An 18,723-nucleotide genomic window follows, 5' to 3' on the forward strand; every position below is an offset into this window, starting at 1 on the left:
GCAGGAGCAAGGCGGTGGGGGGAGGTGCCACACACTTTTAAACAACCAGATTTCCTGAGAACTCATATCTCAAGGACAGCACGGATCCAACCCCATGACCCAAACACCTCCCACCTCCCACCAGGCCCCACCTCCAACATTAGGGATTATATTTCAACATGAGATTTGGACAGGACAAACATCAAAACCATCTCAGGGGGGTTCATTACTGCTGGGGAGTGCTGGGAGTTCTAGCTCCCATCAGCCCTCTCCTGATACCTCCCTGGCTGGAGGAGTAGGAGTGCCTTGTCTTTGCTCCCCATGTGGCTTCCATTGACACTGCGGGAGGGTGGTGTCCTTGTTGCTGCTGGGTGGTAGTTACTTTGGAATACTGATACATGCAACACTCTAAATAAATATCAAAAAAAAACCCATTGTGCTATATGAAAGAAGCTGAACATAAAAAAAACTACATTCTGCATAATTATATCTATATGAAGAGTTAAAAGAGGCAAACTTCAATTATAGAAACCATATAGTGATTGCCAAGCAATGGGGGTCAAAAGACAGGATCAACTGGAAACAGCATGAGGAAATGTATAGGGTGATAGATGTGTTCTGCTGACTGTGGTGGTGGTAACACAGTTGTATATAATTATTAAATTCCATCAAACTGATCATTTAAAATGGGTGAATTTTATTATATATAGTTATACCTCAATAAAGCCAGAACAGAAGTGCATTGAGGCCAGGTGTGGTGGCTCACACCTGTAATCCCAGCACTTTGGGAGGCCAAGGCAGGAGGACTGCTTGAGCCCAGGAGTTCGAGACCAGCCTGGGCAACACGGTGAGATCCTGTCTCTAATTTTTTAAATAAATTTTTTTAAAAGTGATTGAGTATATTTAGCAATAAAAAATATTCATTGGATCAAGTTGGCTGATCATGTTCTTCAAATTTAGATTCTTAAAGTCTCCAATTTAATTGTGGATTTGTCTATTTCTCACTTTAGTTCTGTCAATTTTCACTTCATAGATTTTGAAGCTCTGTTATTAAATGTGAACACACTTAAGATTGTTATGTCTTTATTGGTGGATTCACCTTTCTATTATTCTAAAATCTCTCTCTTTATCACCATAGATGCCCCTTGTGTTGAAGTCCACTTTATCTGATATTTAAATAGCCACAATAGTTTTCTTATGCTCAAAGTTTGTATTGTATATCTTTTCCACTTTTTTTAAACTGTCAACCTGTTTCTATATGTACAATGTGTTTATTCTATACAGTGTATTGATGAACTCTGCTTTTTTATCTAGTCTAACATTCTCTGATATTTTAATTGGAATGTCTAATCAATTTACATCTAATATAATTATTTATCTGGTTGGATTTAAGCGTCTCATTTTGCTATTAGTTTTCTATTTATCTTATTTGCCCTTTGTTCCTCTCTTCCTCCTCTCTTGCTTTCTTTTGTATCGACTGATTATATTTTGGTGCATTTTATTTCCTCTATTAATTTTTTAGCTTTTTTCTGTTTTATTATTTTAGTGGTTTCTCTAGAGATTATGATATGCATCTTTATCACAGTCTACCTTTGCACAATGATATATTATTTTAGGAACAATATAAGAGCCTTACAATAATGGTGGCCAAGTATGGTTGCTCATGCCTGTAATCCCAGCAATCTGGGAGGCTGAGGAGGGTGTTGCTTGAGTTCAGGAGTTTGAGACCAGCCTGGCCAACATGGTGAAACCTCATCTCTACAAAAAATACAAAAATTAGCTGAGCGTAATTGCAGGCATCTGTAGTCCCAGCTACCCGGGAGGCTGAGGTGGGAGGATAGCTTGAGCCCGGGGAGGTGGAGGTTGCAGTGAGCTGAGATCACAGTACTGCACTCCAGCCTGGGTGACAGAGTGAGACCCTATCCCAAAAAAAAGAAGAAACAAAGAAAGAAAGCCTTACAATAATGGAAATAATGTAAAAAATTCCATTTACCACCCTCTTCTCTTCCTTTGTACTTTTATTGTCTTTTTAAATTTGTGTATTCTATAAACCCAAGTATGTGCTGAAGATAACTCATGCTAGCTTACGAGAAATGACTGTTACTCTTTCAGAAAATTTGTGAGCCAGCTGTAGAACTGATGGTAGCATGAAATCACCCATAGCAAGAATATTTACACAATGAAATTAATAAAATTCTATAAATAAGGGCTTTTCTTCCAGCAGCCAATTGTTAAACATTTACCAGAACACCACTGTTTGAATTACACAATATATTGTTTTAATTTTATAAACAATCAATAGTCTTTAAAAGACATGTATAAATTATATAAATAAAAGATAAATGTACTTTAAAAAGTATTTCATATTTTCCCAAATATTTACCCTATCTCTTCACTTCTTCCTGCAGATCCAGGATCATTTCTCTTTCAGGTGCTAGCATTTCTTTTACCATTTCTTATAGTGCTGGCTTGTTGAAAGGAAATTCTCTCAGCTTCTGTTTATCTGAAAGTATCTTTATTTTTGCTTTTGTTTTTGAAGTTACTTTCATCAGATATAGAAGTCTAGATTGACAATGTTTTTTTCTTTTAGCACTTAAAGATCTCATTCCATTGTGTTCAAGTTTCTATTGTTTCTGGTAAGAGATTAGCCACCATTCATATCATTGATCCCCTGTAAGTAATGTCTGGTAAGAAATTAGCCACCATTCATATCATTGTTCCCCTGTAAGTAATGCCCCATTTTTATTCTGGCTACTTGTAAGGTCTCTTTATCTTTCACTTTTCAGCAGTTTGACTGAAACGTTTAGGTGTAGTGTTTCCCTTATATTTATTTACTCCGAGTTTGCTGAGCTGCTTGGATCTGTGCATTGATGTCTTTCATCAATTTTGGTATATTTCCAGTCATTATCTCTTCAAATACCTCTTTTGCCCCATTCTCTCTCTCCTTTCCTTCTAGAATTCCAGTAACATTTATGTTAGAGCATTTGGTATCATCTTACAAATTTCAGACTCTTTGTTCTTTATTTTTTTCACTTTTTCTTCTCTACGTGTTTCAAACAGGCATTTTCTATTACCTGTCTTTAGTGATTCCTGTCTTTGTTGTGCCCAGTCTCTTATAGATCTAAGTCTTCATTTCTGATGTAGTATTTTTCATTTCTATAATTTTCACTAGTTCTTTTAATAGTTTCCAGGTCTCTGCTGAAGTTTTCCATTTGTTTATGCATGTTGTTCTTTAGATTCTTTCATTTTTAGAATTTTGTTGTAGATTTTTTAAGTCTCTGGGAATTCCAGAATCTAGGCCAAATCTGAATCTGCTTCTATTAATACTTTTCTTTAATGACCGTCACATTTTATTATTGTCTGTGTGGTTGCTAATCTTTGAATGCATTGTTGACATTTTTGTAAGAAAGAACAGTAGAGAATGAAGTAAATAATATTTACCTCCAGAAGGGGGTACTCCCCTTTTCCTGTAAAACTGATAGAGTATGGAATTAACCAGTCTTACCTGCAGTATGGAGTTAATCGGTTTTACCTGTAGTATGGAGTTAACCAGTCTTACCTGTGGTTGAGCTGGATTTCAGCTTTGGTGCAGTTTTAGATTGTTTCAGTTCATCACTGGCTCCAAATGTTTTGAGGGTAGATTTAGAACTTTTCCTTCAGCAGATCTGAGACCTGAGCACTGGTGAGATTTTAGGAATCTGCCTTTACTTCCCAGAAGAGTTGCCCAGTTTGGGAATGTTGGGAGTTCTCTCTCTTGTGTAGAGCCAAGTTGCCATGGGGCTTTTTGGTCATTGGTGAGTTCTCTTTGTTCTCAAATCCTGCCCCCCATTTCCTGCACCTGGGAGGATTTTTTCAGCCTAGTTGTTGTTCATCTGGCCTTTGGAGGGCTATGGTTCTACACATTTTGAAGGTCTGGAATGACTGGTAGGGGTGTCTTTTCACTATCAGCTTCTGATAGTCAAAAGCCAGGCATGCCTGGGAGGGGAGGGAATCTCTCAATTCTTCTACCTCAGGTTTTCTGTCTGTTCTCCTGACCTGTTCCCCTGTGCCTACTTTCGGGAGTGTCTTATACTTAAGAGAGGCCCCTTGCTTTCAGGGGAATCCTTCTTATCCCTCCTTTTATCACCTGTTTTGGTGTAATATCCCGCACTTGATAAATCCCATGGTAAGACTTGGTGGGCAGATTCAGACCTATTCAGTGAGTAGAGTTTATCTCCATTATAAGCTACACAGAAGCTCTCATGTTATTGAAAATTTAGCTGGTTTTTTCCTGCCCATCCATGGCAGTCTCCTCTTTCTCCAGCAGTTGTGTTAGGATTTGGAGCAGCTATGAGTCTCTTCTCCCCTATTATGATCTTGGCATTTCCTCCTGGAGGTTAGCTCCTTTAGGTTTCTTTGTGTCCTCGGCTTTCCATGAAGTTTTTAAAACTATGATTTTATAGCTAATAAAGCCTACTTTGATGGGGTGGTGTTAGAGTGGGAGCAACAGTCTCTTATCATTTCCTATACTAGAACCAGAAGTGGAACTCTTTCCAAAAAAATAATAACAAAAACATGTTTCTAATAATGCCATCAGACATTGTTGTAGTCTATCAAAATACCAGGACCATTGGGTCATTACTGCCTACCATGTGAAAGTCAAAGAATATTTCATTTGGCGGAAAAACTCAAGTCTTTCAAGATTAAACTCCTAGTAGAATATAGAGACTTACGGGTACCCGATATAGCAGACGAAAATGATATTACAAAAAGGAAGTAAGCACCTGCTATAGCAGGGAAAGGTTATATTACAAAAAGGAACTAAGCACACTGCTCAAACACTCTGGATCATTCAAGATGAACCTGAATCATCTTAAAATATACAACAAGATCCAAAATGTTCTGATGAGAAGTCAGCCAATTGGTAACTCAGCTCCTATAGGCATGGCATGTTTGAGACAGCACTCTTTTGCTTTTGAATTGGGTGAGATTACCAAATGCTCATGAAGAATTTTTTCTTTGTTGTTGTATCTAGGAAGGGGTAAAAATTAGAACCTTGCAAAGTTCTGAAAATATAAATAAGAAACAAAGTAAATTATATGAGTTCAGCACTTTTGTAACTGACCTTGGTGTGAAGATATGAATTTATAAGTCTTATCAGCAATGAATTTTTGTATATTTGGTCTGCTGTTTAATATGCTTGAACCATTTGAAATAATCTGCTTGGGGGCTGGGCATGGTGTGTCACACCTGTAATCCCAGCACTTTGGGAGGCCGAGGTAGGATTGCTTGAGACCAGGAGTTTGATATCAGCCTGGGCAACATAGTGAGATATCATCGCTGTTTTAAAAAAAATAAAATAAAATAAAAAAGAATCAGCTTAGCTGGGTGCAGTGGCTCACACCTGTAATTTCAGCACTCTGGGAGACTGAGGAAGGAGGACCGTTTGAGCTCAGGAGTTTGAGACCAGCCTGGGCAACATAGTGAGACCCTGTCTCTACAAAAAAATTACAAAATTAGCAGGCCATGGTGGTGCACGCCTGTAGTCTCAGCTACTCGAGAGGCTGAAGTGGGAGGATTGATTAAGCCCAGGAGGCGAAGGGTACAATGAGCTATAATTGTGCCAGTACACTCCAGCCTGGGTGACAGATCGAGACCCTGTTTCAAAAAAAAAGTTGGGGGACTTTACCAAGATTTGTAATTGCAGTTTATATTGTTCAAGGGAATTTAATCAAGTTTGTGATCTATGTCAAATGCAAGGAATGTTGGCTTTCCAGCTTATTTATTCATGAATAATAATGGCCACACTCACTACGTGTTTACTCCAGTTCAGGTCCTATTCTAAGAGCTTTACATGATTTAATTCATTGAACATTTAAATAACCCTATGAAATAGGTTCTATTATATTCCCATTTTGCAGAGGAGGAAACTGAGGTACAGGGAAATTGAGTAACTTATCCAAGGACACACAGCTATTGAGTGGGGATTCAAACCCAAGCAATTTCACTGCAGAGTCCACATGCGTAACCAATCACTACACCGTAATAACTCTAGTATAGGTGTTTATTAGATCTGGGCAATATGACTTTAATACTGAGCATTGAACAAAGTAGCAGTGAGTATCCTTCATGCACCAAATCCCTGAAAGTATTAATATTAAAGGAGTTGTCGACAATGTGAGTGTATTCACTCAAGAGGCTGTTTCCCAATACTCATTCCCCTCAGATAACAAGGGTGCTACGTGCACTTCTTTAAACTTCTAGCACGTGGTTCTCAACCCCGGCTGCACATTGGAATCACCTGAGGAGCATTAAAAGTGCTGATGCTCCATCCTCAGAGTCTGATTTCGTTGTCTAGGGTGTGGCTTGGGCATCAGGATTTTTTTTAAGCTCCAAGCAGATTCTAAAGGGTAGCTTGGATTGAGAACCACCGTCCCTAAAAATCTAATTCATCCTTTGCCAGATTCTGGTGAAACCTGGGAAATGTGAACTGGCTTTTTATCACATCACGTCTAAAGGCTGAAGCGACCCTCCTGAGTTAGTACAGAATCTTGACACCCAACAGCTTTGGGGCCTGGGTATTGGTCTATGTTAGATGCCTTGTCAATGTTTACTTAACTATTAATAATATTTGAGTACCTACCAGACTTGGTTTTGCTCATTAGCAAACTTGGGATTAATCAGACATACCTTTCACCATGTGTTTTACTCAATATTTGCTATATGGCAACCATATACCAGGCTGTATATACACTAATGAATAAGACTAAAAAATTAAAATCCCTGACCTCATGGAACTTAAATGATGGCAGGTGCAAATAATAAATAAATGAGTAAAATGTATTATAATCAAAAGATGAAAATATGACAAATCTGGGAAGAAAACACAAGGAAGCAGCAAAGGGAAGTTGACAGTGGTGCTTTGGAGGTGCTGTTGTAGATAAGGTGGTCAGGGAAGCTGTCCATGAAGAGGACCCTAAGTTAAACCAAGACCTAAAGAAAGTGAACAAATGAAATTCTGGGTATACAAAGGAAGCATTCCAGGAAGAAAGAGAAGTCAAACGCAATGGCTTTGAGGCAGCAGGCAACATGACAGGTCTTAGCATTATCAAGGAACTGGAGTGCAGAGACAAGGTCACAGCCAGCCAGCAAGGACTCAGAGTAGGATCCCAAAAGCCCAAGTAGGGATTTTCACACTCAGTGACAAGGGCAGCCATTGTAGAGATTTAAGCAGAGTGGCATATTCTGCTTTCATTTTTTTTTAAGTCAGTGTTACTGAGATATAGTTCATATAGCATATAATTCACCTGTTTAAAAGTGAATATGTCAATTAGCCAGGCATGGTGGTGTGTGCCTGTAGTCCCAGCTACTTGGTAGGCTAAGACAGGAGGATCACTTGAGCCCAGGATGTCAAGGCTTCAGCGAGTGGTGTTTGCAACACTGCACTCCAGCCTGGGCAATAGAATGAGACACTGTCTCAAAAAAAAAAAAAAAAGTATGTGTAATGTAATGATTTTTCAGGACACTCACAATGCAACCATCACTACAATCAATTTAACACATTTTCATCACCCCAAAGGGAAATCTCATGCCCACTAACAGTCACTCCCTATCTCCCCACAACCTCCCCAGTCCCAGGCAACTACTGAGATACTTTCTGTCTGTATAGATTTGCCTACTCTGGACATTTCATATAAATGGAATCATATAATATGTGGTCCTTTTGTGTCTGGCTTCTCTGACTTAACATAATGCTTTCAAGATTCATCTCTGTCACAGCACGCATTGGTACTACATTTCTTTTTATTGCTGAATACTATTTCATTGTATGGGTGTATCCTACTTTATTATTCATTCATCAGTTAATACACATTTGGACCGTTTGAACTTTCTGGCTATTATGAATAATGCTGCCTTGACCTTTAGTGTACAAGTTTTTGGACATGTTTATATTTCTCTTAGGTACATACCTAGGAGTGGAATTTCTGGGTCATATGGTAACTCTATGTCTAACCTTTTGAGGAACTGCCCAACTGTTTTCCAAGGTGTCTGCACTATTTCACAATCCCACCAGCAGTGTATGCGGGTTCCAGTTTCTCTACATCTTCCCAGCACTTGCTGTTATTTACCTTTTTTATGATAGCCATCCTACTGCATGTGCTTTTTATTTCAAAGATACCTCAGGCTAAGACAATGGTGGCTTGGACCAGAGTAGTAACAGCAGAGGTGGTAGGAAAGGATTCAATTCTGGATATACTTTGCCAGCAGAGCTGGCAGGTCTTGCTGAAACTCTGATGAGGCTATGAGAGACAGGAACTGGTACTGGGATCAAATATGAGACGGTGGACTATTTCTCAAAGTGTGAGAGGAATACTAGTGAGGAAACACAGATAATTTCATGTCGGGCACTTAAATAATATTGAATCACTGAAAGTGAAAGTTATCCTGTGTCACTTTTCTTCAACTCCTCATTATACTGTGGAGAGAGTCTCAGTTGGGTGTCAGTATCCCTTTGAGACCTCATCACCTATAAATCTTCCTTTGTAACAGACAGAAGAGGGTTTGGAGTCAGAAACATTGGGCTCTTGCTGAGCCAAGCAATATTGTTTTATTTTTATTTTATTTATTCTTATAATTACTTTTGACTTAAAGAGAGTGATTTTTTGTTTTGGTTTTGGTTTTGTTGCTTTGTTGTTGTTGTTGTTGTTGTTGTTGTTGTTGCTGCTTTGAGACAGGGTCTCACTCTGTTACCCAGGCTGGAGTGCAGTCGCGTGATCACAGCTCACTGCAGCCTTGACTTCCCTGGCTTAAGCAATCCTCCCACTTCAGCATCCTGAGTAGCTGGAACTACAGGCACACACCACCATGCCTGGCTAATTTTTAAATTTTTTGTAGAGATAGAGTCTTGCTATGTTGCCCAGGCTGGTCTCGAACTCCTGGGCTCAAGCGACCCTCCTGCCTCGGCCTCTCAAAGTGTTGGGATTACAGGCATGAGCCATCACACCTGGCTGTGATTTTCGTTTTTTTATTAAAGCCTATGACTTTTTTAGAAAGCTCTCCGTTTAACTTATATCTATTTAAGTTTACAATGTAAAGCAACTCAAAGAAAAATGCCAAGTAACTTGGAGTGCAGGGAGTACGTGACAATGGCAAAATTCCAAAAATTTGAGGCCAAAATCTGAAATTTGGGAGACTACGAGATAGCAAGAGAAAGACCCAGGAAGGGGTGTGGCACTCACTTCCTATCCAGATCATGCTGATGCTGTTCCTATAAACACTGAGGGCAAGTTATTTCCCAACGGACCCATTCCAAGCTATGATGAAACTGTCTCCCATGACCTTTCACGTTGGGACTTGATCCTGAGCCAGCCCAATAACCGGCTTCATCAAAGGCTCCAGACAACAGTGTATGGAGGGACAAAGGCCCCCCAGGGAGCACTTTGGACCTTCAAGGTCTGGGCATGGGAGGATGGGGTACTCCAAACTGGAAAATGTATTTCTAGAGAATTGGATTCATTGACATCAAAGGAACTCTGGTCCATGCCCCAAAGTCTGAGTGGAGGCAGCTGGGACCAGGGCATATTTTACCAGTGGGCCTGGGTTGGATTCCCTGTTCCAGAACCAGCTAAGAGATTAAGAGTACAATATTTAGCATTAGAGCAGAGGTTTCAATCTGGTGGCCCAAATGTAGCCATAATCATAACAATATTAATATTAGCAAGCCCATATACCACACTTACTATTTGCCAGGCTCTGTTTTCAGTACTTTACCTGCCTTAACTTATTCCATCCTTATAAAATCCATCCGCATTACTTGTGTGAGTCTATCACCCATGCATTAGACAAAGCTACATTCAAATTCTGGCTGGGCCACTTGCTTGTTGCTGGGCAGGAGGTTTTACTCAAACTGAGTTTCCTCATCTGAAACGAGAACTATAATGTGTACAGGCATATCTCATCTCATTGTGTTTTACAGATATTGCATTTTTGTGACAACCCTACAGTGAGCAATTCTCTTGGCATCACTTTTCTAACAGCATGTGCTCACTTCATGTTTCTAGGTCACATTTTGGTAATCTTGCACAATTTCAAACTTTTTTTATGATTATATCTGTTATGGTGATCTGTGATCAGTGATCTTTGAAGTTACTATTGTAATTGTTTTGAGGTGCCATGAACTGTGCCCATATAAGATGGCAAACTTAGTGGATAAATATTGTGTGTATTCTGATTGCTCCACTGACTGGCTATTCCCCAATCTCTCTCCCTCTCCTCAGGCCTCCCTATTCCCTGAGATACAATACTATTGAAATTAGTCCAACTAATAATCCTTCAATGGCCTCAAAGTATTCAAGTGAAAGAAAGAGTCATACATCTCTCACTTTAAAATCAAAAGCTAGAAATGGTTACACTTAGTGAGGAAGGCACGTCGAAAGCCAACACAGGCCAAAAACTAGGCCTCTTGTGCCAAACAGTTAGCCAACTTGTGAGTGTAAAGGAAAAGTTCTGGAAGGAAATTAAAAGTGCTACTCCAATGAACACATGAATGATAAGAAAGCAAAACAGCCTTATTCCTGATAGGGAGAAAGTTTTAGTAATCTAACATAGAAGATCAAACCAGCTACAACATTCCCAAGCCAAAGCCTAATCCAGAGCAAGACCCTAACTCTCATTAATTCTGTGAAGACTGAGAGAGGTGAGGAAGCTGCAGAAGAAAAATTTGAAGTTAGCTGAGTTCATGAGTTTAAGGAAAGAAGCCATCTGCATAACATAAAAGTGCAAAGTGAAACAGCAAGTGATGATGTAGAAGCTACACCAAGTTAACCAGAAGATCAAGCTAAGGTCACTGATGAAGATGACTACACTGAACAACAGATTTTCAACATAGATGAAATACTCTTCTTTTGGAAGAAGATGCCATCAAGTTGACCTCTGGTTAGGGCATAATGCAGCTGGTAACTCTAAGTTGAAGCTCTGCTCATTTGCCATTCTGAAAATCTGAAGGCCCATAAGAATTATGCTAAATCTATGCTGCTTATGTGCTATAAATGGAGCAACAAAGTCTAGATGACAGTACATCTGTTTACAGCATGTTTTACTGAATATTTTAAGCCTATTGTTGAGATATACTGTTCAGTAGACTGTGGAAGGGAATTCTTAAAGAACTTCCACAGTCAATGGATGGCTTGACCAACATTAATTTTCATTCCTTACTAGGTATGTTCATTGGACAGATAAGGAAACTGAGACTCAGAGGGATTAAGACATTTGTCCCAGGTCACACAGCTGGTGCATGATAGAGCTGAAATCCCAATGATACACACTGCTACTCCCATATCCCCACACAAATACTGAACTCTTTTTCTTGTTGGAGTCATCAGAAGATCAAGAAGTTATTATATGTGTTGAGTGAAGGAATATAACACATGACCTGAAATCCAGAGACACACTTCAGCTAAAGGAGAAATCTTGTGTTCCACCCCCCTCGTGGACCCCCCACCCTGCTTAACTTCTTTTAAAGACTGTCAGAGAGACAGGTCGAGTCCTTTCATCAAGGCATCCCATACCATTGACTGAGCACTTACTATGCCCCACACACTATGCTCAGTGCTTCCTCAGCTTTTCTCATTTTATTTTTACAACCACCTTCCAGATGGGTGTGATTACCTTCATTACAGAGGAAGAGACTAAAACTCAGAGATGTGTCTTCTGACTCCAAAGTCTGTGTTGCTAACCCTCAACTAGACTGTTCCCAAGCCTGCCATCATGCTCACCTTAGGGCAAAGTTAGAAAAACCTCAGGTTGATGGGAGCTATTGGCAAGAGACCACATGAGCTGGGTGGGTCTGACCACTGGCACCCAAGGCAAATTAGAGAATGTGACTCAAGGTACTCATAATTTTATTGTACTACTATTTGTATAAATAATAAATACCATTTTTGAGGGGCAATGCCTACAATTTATAAAATTGTTTTCCAAGCACTGTGCTAAGACCATTATACAGACATTTCCTGATTTTTTATGGTTAGACTTAGAATTTTTCAACTTTACAATGGATTTATTGAGAGTATTAAGTGCTTTTTAACTTAGGATATTTTCAACTTACAATGGGTTTATTGAGGGGTAACATCATTGTAAGTTAAGAAGTATCTGTATAGAAATCCACAGAAAACTTCATGCTGGCCAGTGTGTAAAGAAAGAAAAAAAATACATGCATACTTAACAATGCAGAAGGATAAATAAAAAATCGATTACCTTGCTTGTCTCCTAGAAGGTGCACTGGGAGGCTTGGGAGGCTGGTGTAGCAGGGACCACCCATATGTAGCTTCCTTTGGACCTTAGTGCCACTTCCCTGGAATACATGAGCAGCTTTAAAAACAATTCTCAGGCTTCCCTACAGTTGGTGTATCTATAGGATTAAGATCTGGCCAATGGGAAGTGAGTAGAAGTTGTTATGTGGGACATTTAGGACCGTGTCTTTAAAGGAGTATACCCTTTTTTTCTTTCCTCTCCCTTTTTCCTTCCTGACTCATGGCTTGAGCTCCAGCAGCCATCGTTGATCAGGAAGTGTAAGGGATGTATTGGCGGCCTCCACAGACCCATGCCTCCTGGTATTCACACCCTTGTGTAGTCCCCTCCCACAGTGACTCTGGGCTTGGCCATGTAACTTGCTTTGGCCAATGGGACATCAGCAAATGTGATGCAAACAAAGACTTAATAACCACTTGCACATTAGGGCTTGTCTTCTTTAAACACTCCCTCTTGGCAGCCAATGTCACACCATAAAGAAGCATGGACTAGACTACTAAATGATGAAAGACTCCATAGAGAGGGGCCCTGAAAGACAGGAAGCTATTTTGGATGTCTCAGCCCCAGCGGAGCTCCCACTAAATGCAGCCCCCTAAGTGATCTCAGCTGCACCATGTGGAGCAGAAGAACCACCCAACTGAGCCCAGTCAATCATGGAATTATGAGAAATAACAAAATAATGTTGTTGCAACTTGTGAGGTGATTTAATACAGAAACCAACATGAACCAACTTCGAGAATGAAAGGTACACACTAAGGATGGAAAAGCAGAAAGATGGGAGTTGGGATCCTTCATGAATTCATGGAACCACCTCTGTACTTTATTTACAAGGCAGTAGAAAACCTAATAAGCCTTATGTGTCTATGTTTTCAGTTATGTGTGACTAAAGTTATGTTGGGGACGTGAGCAAGCGGAAGACTTATTTGCACATCATACTCTGTTACGAATGTTGGAATGCACTGCCCAGTGCCCCTTTAGGAACAAAAATCTCTATCTGCTTGGAATGCTTCCAGTAGTCAATCCTTGGCTATGAGCCCATTTGATAATTGCCTCAGCAAACAGTGCCACTTTAGCCAAGGTCATGTTTCCTTCCCAGAGTGGCTGACATCCAGTTAGTGACTGAAGCGGGAATACAAGTTCCCAGCCTCCTCACCCCAATTTGGGACAACTTTGAGGGGCCATCCCCCTTCAGAGCACTCATGCAATTGGTCAAGTCCTCTGTCAAGGTTGCATTTCTGCTCAACATCTCCCTTCACCCTATATTTGTTTCCTTCCCTTCCCTTCCATGGGGGTGGATCCCAAAGGCATGCCCTAATAAATTTCCTGCACACTCGTCTCCAAGTCCTTGAAAACCCAACCTACAACACAGTGTTTTTCAACCCTTTGAATGTTATAGTATATGTGTGTAATCCTCATTTAAAAAAAGATAAATAAGGCAGAGTTCATATGTAGAACCAAATCACAGTGTGGGTTCTCTAGGAAACAGGGGGTTAGGAGTGCATAAGATTTATTGGGAATAACACCTGTGAAAAGGAAAAGGAACAGGGAGAAGCAGGATTGGGCAGAGGGAGCCACCAGGCAGCATTCAGGCAAGACAAAGTCTCTGCCAGCACAATGGAGAGCCCAGAGCAAAGCTCACCCATTGGAGGAGTCTTGCACCAGGTGGGTAGATACTTGTACTGGCATCTTACTCAACCAGTCTCTGAGCTGAGGGCCTCCCTGAGAAGAGCATTACTTCTACTTGAAAACTGAGGCAGTCCCCAAAAGAGCTAATAATGGCTGGGCAGCAAGTCCCAGTTTGAAGGGGAATCTGAGCCGCACATGTCTATGACTCCCACTAGCTAGAGGGGCTTTTTCATAGTCATCCAATCTGATACACCTGTCCCACTAAACAGGTCAACAAACAGAGGGTCACAGTGTCTGTTCCAATACCATCCAGAGAGTCAGGGTCTGAATTATGGCCAGTTCCCAGTCCAGGGGTCCTTCCACCAGACTTCAAGCCAACTCATGTGAAGAGAAGGAAAGCGTGGCTTTGAGCTTCCCATAGGCAGAGGCCATGCCTGCTCAGACACAGCTGTCTCTCTACTGCCTGGCACATGAGTGAGAAATAAATATGAGATGGGTTGAATTGAATTGATGTGCAAATCCCAACATTTGGTAACCCTCACCAGAAGGCTGGGCTACCAGCATTCCTGGTGTTCCTGGTGCTGCACCGAGCAGTAGTCATTCATACCCAAGCTCTGCTGAGCCCATGGCAACAGGAGTATGGATTTTGGAATCATCTATTCATTTATTCATTCAGCAAACATTTACTGAATTCAAACCTGTGCCAGGCACTGTGCTGAACACTGGGGATCTGACATGAAATGAGGCAGGCAGCATCCCTCCTTCATGCGGCTTCCCATCTAGTGGGGTAGGCAGTTCAAATGCCAGTCCATATGTGGTTATAAAACATAGCCACAAATCCTGTGACACCCTTTCCACTGGGAGGCAGGGCCTATTCCCCCTCCTGATGAACCTAGGTGAGCTTCTGACTGCTTTGACCAACAGCTTACCGTGGAAGTGACCCGATATGGCTTCCAGGGCATGAATAAGGCCACACAGCTTCTGCCTGATTTCTAGAACACTTGTCCTTGGAGACCTGGACTACTGCCCTGAGGCTGTCATGCTGGAGAGGCCATGAGTATCTGCTCTGGTTGACAGCTGAGCCCAGACTTCCAGCCAGCCCTATCAAGGCACAAGACACATGAATGAAGCTGTCTTAGGCCCCCCAGATGAGTCCATCTGAATGGCTGAGTGACCCTGAGTGCATTCCTCGATGCCACGGAGAACAGAAGAATCACCCAGCTGAGCCCCACTCTAATTCTTGCCCCACAAAATCATGATGTATTATTGCATGATTATTGTTTAAGTTTGGGGGATAGTTTGTCAAGCAGCAGATGTTTAACACTGAAACTGTGCACCTGGTGGGCTCATATCACCCGTCTGAGCCTCCATGGCCTTGTGGAAAATGTAGATAATAAAAACAACTACATCATAAGTTTATGATAAGTCTCAGAGAATGAAAAGCCAGGCGCTGTTCTAAGGGCTGTTCCCATTTATTCGTTTAGCACAGGACCAGGTACCTATCAACCCCTAATTACAGGGAAGTATGATTTCTAATTGGGAAATAACACACTATGTGAGGTATGAATAAATATATTAACTATGGTCATCAGCCCAGTTATGGAGGCTTGCTGTGTGCCAAGCACAGTGCTAGGCATTTACATGAACGATCAGGTCCTGCCTGGTCCTTCAACCCTCCCCCCATTCCCTTCCATTGCTGGGGGCTGTCCTCTTTGCAGCCTTCTTTCTGCTCCTTGAGCATAGCAAGTTCTCTGCTTTTACAAATGCTCAGTCTGCCTGGATCTCCCTGTGCACCCTCCCCAAGCTCCCGCCACCATCACCATGACTGGTTCCTTCTACTCACTCAGTCCTCAGCTCAAATGTCACCTCCTCAGAGGGTCCCCACCCCCGACCTCCTGATCTAAGGAAACGCAGCCTTCCTCAAGTTCACGTCACTCACCCTGTACAAAATCCCCAAATAGCATGATTCGTCGTCTGAAAGTGTTTACCACTAGGTTAAACTCCAGGGGAACAAGGGAGTCCCAATTGCCCCCTGCCACACTCCCAGTGCCTGGAACATGGAGAGGAGCAATAAATATTGAAGGATGAAACACGCTCTACATCATTGGGTCTTACTGTTAGGAATATCAGTCAAAATCATGACTATTGTTCATTCAGCAAGGATTAATTGAGCACCTATTGTATACCAGGCATCATTCTGGGTGCTGGGGATACAACAGTGATCAAATCAAACACCAGTTTTGCTCTCACAGAGTTTTCATTTTAGTAGCTCTGTGATAAGATACATGTATGAAATACACAGCATGTCACGTGGAACTTAGTGCTATGAAGAAAAATAAGGTAGGCAGTGGGAGAGAGTATGAGGGGAATCTTGGCACCAAATTCCATTCTTCCCTCCACAGAAGGGACTTTCGGTTCCCCTCCCCTCCACCTCCGCACCCTGACCCCCATACCCCGTCAACATCTCTCAGTGTGACATTTTGTTTGAGGTCTCTGCAGCTCCAAGAACAATATTGGCTTTGATGCAGGTCCCAGCAGAGAGCCCTCAGACTGGAGTGGGGATTAGTTCCCCCTTCTTTCCCCTGGAGGGGGAAGTCAAACAGTTTGGCCTTGTGGGGCCTTTCCTCACTATGGGGAAGGGGGCAGGCCTGGGCCTTCCTGGCCTGGATCGTTGACTAACCCTGGGTTCTGGGCCATCCCCTGGCCTCCTCCATCCCAGGCGGAGAGTCAAGGTTTACAAACACGGAGAGGCCTTTGATCGGCAGCAGACCCCCAGTGTTCTGTTTTTTGTTCCAAACCTCAGGCCAGGACTATACTGTTTTGCCTCCAGCAGGGGAGACAGTGGGTAGGTGGGGAGTGCGCCCACGCCTGTGTGTGTGTGTGTGTGTGTGTGTGTGTGTGTGTGTGTGTGTGTTTGTTTGGAGGAGTGGGAGGAATCAGAGGAAGACTCACATGGATCCTTGATTTTCTTTCCAACAGGCAGGCTAGGTTTGGAAGAGAGAATTCAATTCAATTCAAAATACCTAAGGAGCACCTACTAAATCCCAGGCACCATGGTAGAAACTAGGGCTAGAGCAGTGAACCAAACAGAGCTCCCTGCCCAGAGCCCCAGTTCTAGAGGGGGCCACAGACAGCAAACAAATGAGCACGTGAATACAGAGGCTGTGGGGGGCCATGATGCGCTTGACAGGAATGAAGCTGGGCAGTCGATGGGGCTGGGATGAGGGTGCTGTGGGGGCTTCCCAGACAAAGTGGCATTTGGTAGAGACCTGAAGGAAATGAGGGAGGCAGCCATGTGGCGATCAGTGGGAAAAGTGTTTCAGGGAAAGGGAACAGCTGCTATGAAGGCCCTGAGATGTGCGCAAGGCTGGCATGTTGGAAGAACAGCAAGGAGCCCAGTGTGGCTGACCCAGGGGAATAGTGGGGAGACGAACAGCAGAGGCGTCAGAATGGGGAGTGCTGGGGTTGGTGGGGGGAAGTGGAGTGGTTTTCCTTTTTTTCTTTTCTTTTCTTTTTTGTTTTTAGGAGATGGAGTCTCACTCTGTCACCCAGGCTAGAGTGCAGTGGCGCAATCTCATCTCACTGCAACCTCTGCCTCCCAGGTTCAAGCAATTCTCCTGCCTCAGCCTCCCGAGTAGCTGGGACTACAGGCGCATGCTGCCACGCCCAGCTAATTTTTTTTCTTTTTTTTTTTTTTTTTTTTTCAGTAGAGACAAGGTTTCACCGTGTTGCTCAGGCTGGTCTCGAACTTCTGAGCTCAGGCAATCTGCCTGCCTCAGCCTCCCAAAGTGTTAGGATTACAGGCACGAGCAACCACGCCCAGCCCCTTTTTTTTCTTTCTTTCTCTCTTTTTTTTTTTTAGTTTGTTTAATTTTGTTTTTAACTAAAACTAAACTGTGTCATCCAGGCTGGAGTGCAGTGGTGCAATCACAGCTCACTGCAGCCTTGAACTCCTGGGCCCAGGAGATCCTTCCCGCCTCAGCCTCCCCAGTCGCTGGGACTACAGGCATGCACCACCTTGCCTGGCAGATCTGAACTGAGATTTAATAGAATTCCTGGGCTGCGTGGAAACAGTGGGGATGAGGGCAGAAGTGGGGAGAACCATGAGAGGCAACTGCAGGGGTTCAGGCAAAAGATCACATGGCCTATGCCAGGGTGGCCAGGAGGGGGAACAGAAAGTAGTTCCAAATTCATCAGCTTCTTTTCTTTTTTTGAGACAGAGTCTCACCCTGTCCAGGCTGGAGTGCAGTGGCGATCTCGGCTCACTGCAACCTCCACATCCTGGGTTCAAGCGATCCTCCTGTCTCAGCCTCCCAAGTAGCTGGGATTACAGGCGCCCACCATCATGCCTGGCTAATTTTTGTGTTTTTAGTAGAGACCGGGTTTTGCCATGTTGGCCAGACTGGACTTGAACTCCTGACCTCAGGTGATCCGCCCACCTCGGCATTCCAAAGTGCTGGCATTACAAGCACAAGCCACCACCTGGCCTCACAGCTTTTTATTGAAGTACAACATAAATACTGAAAAGTACATATATAAACATGCCTGCAGTTTCATGAAGTTTTACAAACCCAATCCACCCACATAACCAGCATCAAGCTCAAGAAATAGAACTTGTCCATCCCCCTAGAAGTCCCCAGAAGCCCCCTCCAAATCACTGCCCCTCCCCCAAGGGCAGCCACTCTCCCAACCTTTTAATTATATTTTGAAAGTAAAGCTGGCAGGATCTTTTGCTGGATCGAATGGGGGCGAGGGGAGCTGGTGAAAGACAGGAGTCAAAGAGAGCCGCCAGGTTTGGGGTGAAGTTCTGGATTCCTGGGGCTGCCATTT

At 42.6% G+C, this 18,723-nt stretch overlaps 1 protein-coding gene across 1 annotated transcript in view; it reads right to left on the reverse strand.

Annotated features, from left to right (window-relative positions):
* The window catches only part of SLC13A3 (solute carrier family 13 member 3), a 127,280-nt gene that overhangs the window by 101,596 nt on the left and 6,961 nt on the right, over positions 1 to 18,723 (reverse strand). The window contains exon 2 of the mRNA XM_001163229.6: positions 12,214 to 12,310. The gene's annotated coding sequence lies outside the window, so the exon portion shown is untranslated. The remainder of the gene's footprint in view (positions 1 to 12,213; positions 12,311 to 18,723) is intronic.

The sequence above is a fragment of the Pan troglodytes genome, chromosome 21 (genome assembly GCF_028858775.2).
Source record: "Pan troglodytes isolate AG18354 chromosome 21, NHGRI_mPanTro3-v2.0_pri, whole genome shotgun sequence".
NCBI lineage: Eukaryota > Metazoa > Chordata > Mammalia > Primates > Hominidae > Pan > Pan troglodytes.